The sequence below is a fragment of the Chenopodium album genome, chromosome 8 (genome assembly GCF_948465745.1).
Source record: "Chenopodium album chromosome 8, dcCheAlbu1.1, whole genome shotgun sequence".
NCBI lineage: Eukaryota > Viridiplantae > Streptophyta > Magnoliopsida > Caryophyllales > Amaranthaceae > Chenopodium > Chenopodium album.
In genome coordinates this window covers 8,488,716-8,493,498 of record NC_137841.1, presented here as the reverse complement: position 1 = coordinate 8,493,498, position 4,783 = coordinate 8,488,716, and the positions used below count along the sequence as shown (strand labels likewise).

Sequence of the window (4,783 nt, the reverse complement as noted above, 5' to 3'; positions counted from 1 at the left end):
TTTTGTCTAGAACTACCCGGAGGATAGGGTGTTTTGTTAACAGCTACCCATTTTTTTTATTTGTTTACAACTACCCAGAAGATGGAAAACGTTTGGGTAGCACTACCCAATAACGTTTTCCGTCCATTTTACATGTTAGTGGGGCCCAACAGTTAACTTAACCCACCAAATTTAATTCCCCCCCAACTACCTTTTCTCTCTCATCTTCAATTTCCCTCCATTATCACTCCACTCTACTCTTTCACACTCTTCATTGACCTTCAACCAATTCTGACCTAAGCAGCGAATATTCAACATCATCTTCGTCCCTTTTTCAGAAATTCGTAGCCCTACCATCCCTGTCTTTGCTTTATCTCTCTCTTCCAAGTCATGTTTTAGATTTTTTGGGTAAGTTGGTTTAAATGAGGTAATCTACAGAAATGGACAAAAGGGGAAAGCGATGTAAATACTTAATTGACTGCAGCAAAGGGAGGACCTTCAAGGTACATTGGTGTTTTCACCATAAATTTCTGTCCTTTTCCATAAATAATGAAGAAAATTATAAAGCCCTAATTATTTTAATACTCGAATTTGGAACCCTAATTTTTTAATTGATAAAATTGGTTGGACAATTAAACAATTGAAATGCTTTATCACATAATTAATTAACAATAAACTAAAAACTTTATTTAGGTTGTTGTTGAGCTTAGATAATTGTGCATCTGTTGCTTGGTTGCTTTGCCCTGCTTTTTTATTGTTGTGCATGTTGTTTGACTGAATGGGTGTTGAACTTAGATAATTGTGCATCTTGATGTTGGTATTGAAATAATTTCTTTCATAAATGATGTAGGGAGCTTCCAGAATATGTTGATATGAATATCTGGGTTGGGGGGGGGGAATTTGAATACAGCAAGGGTAGGACAACTTATGTTTGGGGAGGAATGTTTATGAGGATGAGTTGTTGGTTGAAGGATATGAATGTTATGAATTTGAGGAAGTGGGTAATATATGCATATGATTTAGTGTGTAGTAGGGTACCCCAACATTTCAGTGTGTGGTACAGATTACATGGCAGAAACTTGACAAATGGAAGGAGGAAGGTGGAGACATTTGATGACATTATTGACTTGGTCAACAGTAGGGATCTGAATGATAGAGTTATAGTTTGGGCCTTATTTGAGAAACCAAACCCAGTCCAGCCTATTCAACATGGCCTGGGTCCAAGGACAAAGAATCCAACCAAGCTACCTTCTGTCACACTTAAACCAGAACCAAACATTCAACCCAGTCCACCCCCTAATAGTTCTTTGTTACCACCTAACAAAAAATTAAAGATCATCAAACAAGAAGTGAAGCCTGTTAGGTGGAGTTTGAGGTTATCTCCCAAAAATGGCAAACTAGATGTTGATGATGGGGAAGCTGTTGTGATTTCCCAAGATGAGTATGATAGCCATATCATCCAGCTACAAAAAAGCCCAATAATATCCACAGAAATCCCTCCCCCTACTTTCTCTGTTAGTCCAAAAATTAAAAGCCAGCTGCCCAATTCTTCTTCTCTTCCTCCAGTGAACCCTAGCAGCTCATCCCCTCTAAAAACACCTACCCCTAGAAAGAAAACACTTTGTTCATAGGGAAATTCAAAGAAAATTGTAGCCAAAAAGGGTAAGCAAGTTAAGGCTCAGGGTAAGGGTAAGGGTAAAGGACAAGTTGACAAAAAGACAAAATCAAAAAGAGTGACTGATCTAGGTGTTGATGGGGAAGATTGGAGTGGGGAGGGTGAGCGGTCTGATGAATATGAGTGGTCAGCTTTAGATGAAGACTTTGTTGTTGAAGGTGAAGACATCTTAGAAGAGGAAGAATTCAATGGAGGTGATGTTGTGGAGGTGGAATATGACTCAGAAGAGCTAAGGTCTCTACAAGGCTCAGATGATGAGGTAGATCCAATCCCACTTTTTATCCCGAGGTTGATTTCAAGAGAAAGATTTGTTTTGTTAAAGGGTTAAAGTTCCCTGCTGTTGAAGTTGTTAGAAAAGCAATTAGGTGTCATAACATTGAAAACAAGTATGATTATTATTTTTTGCATAATGGGAAGAGTAAGGTGAGTGTTTACTGTAAAAACAAATGTGAGTGCCCATGGGACAAGAAGCATGGGAAGATAGTTTGTTCATGTAACTCTGAGAACAAGTGTAACTTCAAGATTCTGTGGAGGCAACCAAGAATGGAGCATACTCTCCAAATCAGAAATTTGAATTTGAACCATACTTGTGGATTTCATCATGAGAGTTCAAAAGTTACATCAGAGTATCTATCAGATACATACTTAGATGAATAGAGATCTGACCCTACTTGGAAGTTGAAAGTGTTCATAGACAGGGTGTATAGGGATTTAGGGGTTCATATTGGATACTATAAGGCCTGGTTTGCTAGGGCAAAGGAAAAGTTGATTTTGTATGGTGATTCTGCTGAGGAGTATGTAAGGGTGTGTGATTATGGGCTGGCTATGCTTAAATACAACTCTGGTTCTTCAGCCATTGTGGTGTTAGAAGGGATTGAAAACCCTCCCCCCATTTTTCAGAAGATGTATGTGTGCTTTGAAGCATGCAAAGTTGGGTTCAAGAGGGGTTATAGGCCTGTGATTGGAGTAGAAGGGTGTCATTTGAAGGGTGCTTTCCTTGGTATGATACTAGTTGCTGTCAGTAAGGATGGTAACAATAATATCTACCCAGTGGCTTAGGCAGTGGTTGAAGTGGAAAACAAGGATACATGGATATGGTTCTTGGAGCTCCTAATCAAGGAGATTGAGAAACCAAGGGGGAAGGGCCTTACTTTGAAGTCAGATAGGAAAAAGGTACTTAGCTTTTATGTAATTGCCTTATTTTTTTTGACATGTTGCCAATATTTGTGTAATGAATTGCCTAAGTTATGCCTTTTTACAGGGACTATTGGAAGCTTTTGATGTTGTGGTTCCTGATGCTGAAATCAGGTTTTGTGTAAGGCACATTTGGGCCAATTTTAAGCTCTAGTTTGGTGGTGAAGCCTTTAAAGAATTTTTCTGGAAGTCAGCAAGGTCAACAACAAGGGTAATGATTTTTAACTTTGGTCACTGTTTGTTATTACTTTGAGCAATGTTTGCATATTGATAAAAAAACACATCATTTTAATCATTTTTAGGCCGATTTTGAATTGAACATGCTGAAGATCAAAGAGTTGTCTGAAGATGCATTCCACTATTTAGTTGCAATTCCTCCTAGGCATTGGGTTAAGTATGCATTTTCCACTCATAGAAAATCTGATATGTTGTTAAACAACATATGTGAAAGTTTCAATGTTGTTTTGAAAGAAGCCAGAGACAAACCTATAATCACTTGTCTAGAATGGATTAGGAGGTATGCCATGAAGAGGAACACTCTAAAATGGGAAGGTGTTTAAAGTCATGAAGGCAGATTTATGCCTTATGTGTCCTAAGTGTTCCAATTTGTGTCAACTTTGGCTGCAAACTGTGATGTAATCCCTTCTAGGATGGACACATGGAAAGTGGATTACTACAGTGATAGGTTTGTGGTGAATCTGGTTGAGAAAACTTGTACATGTTATAGATGGGAGCTCACTGGGATCCCTTGTGCACATGCTTGGGCTGTGATAATAAAGAAAATACTCAGGCCATATGACTTTGTGGATGACTTCTACAGCAAGGACAGATACCTGGAGGCATACACTCTAAGTATCAAACCAATGCCTGGTATGAAACAATGGGAAAAGAGGACTGATTTGATGCAGCCTACACCACTTGTCATGAGAAAAATGCAAGGAATACCTTCCCTTAAGAAAAGGAAACAAGAATAGGGTGAAAGGGAAGGAGCTGAGTCATCCCAAAAGCCTAAGAAAGCACCAAAGTGCTCTAACTGTGGAGTCCTATGCCATTACAAGAACAAGTGCAAGAACCCAGCACCACCCAAAGAGGTTGATAAAGGTGGCAGACCTCCATCAATGGAGCCTTGAAATGTACTTTAAAGAAAGAAAATTTGGGACAGAGCTGTGAAAAAGGTCTGTGAAGATTAAATTTGGCTTGTACATTGTTTAGTTACTTATTATGACATGTTCTAATAAGGTTTGTGTTGTTGCTTTGTGTGTTAGGGAAAGAATAACCCTGAAACTGAGGCATCCACATCCAAGCTGCTCCTAGTCAGGCAAGCTCACAGGGTGTAGCTCCACCATAACCAAGTCAAGCAACCCAGCCCACCCAATATCAGCCTCAAAGAAGTGCCACAATGAAGTCCAAGGCAGCACCTTCAACAGCCAAGTTACCAATTAAGTTAAAATTGGGATGCCCTAGATTAGATTTATGTGCTTTGGTTATGTTCTGGATTTTGTGTTAGTTATTTTCTGTTTTTGTGAACAATCTTTCTATATTTAGTGGGGTTACATGTACTTCAACCTTGAATTAGATTGATGTAGCCTATTTTTTATTAAGTGATGATGAACAAATCCACTTAGCCTTTGTAATTATTTTGGAACTTGAAATGCAAGGCTTTTTTTATTATAATTGTGCACAAATTATGTCAAATTTTGGCATTGCAAAAGGAAGTGTTCAAAGCATAATTTCATTTAATGTTAATGGCAATAATACAACCTACATAGATACAGGTTAGCATTTGCACTTTGCTTACATTCCAAAATATGTGACATGCATATGCTACTCATACAGTGCAAATGTAATACCAATCATTACTAAATTGCCTACTACATCATTGTCTTCCCTAAATAACCTAACATCATTCCAATTACAACAACTACCACCAGCTGC

The 4,783-nt window shown here is 38.4% G+C and overlaps 1 long non-coding RNA gene across 1 annotated transcript; it reads left to right on the top strand.

Annotated features, from left to right (window-relative positions):
- The first annotated feature begins 2,877 nt into the window (after nt 1-2,877).
- Nucleotides 2,878-4,500, top strand: LOC145555798 (uncharacterized). Its single transcript, XR_014091561.1, has 3 exons — nt 2,878-3,059; nt 3,151-4,023; nt 4,114-4,500. It is a non-coding gene; the product is annotated as an uncharacterized LOC145555798 (long non-coding RNA).
- Nucleotides 4,501-4,783: the final 283 nt, after the last annotated feature.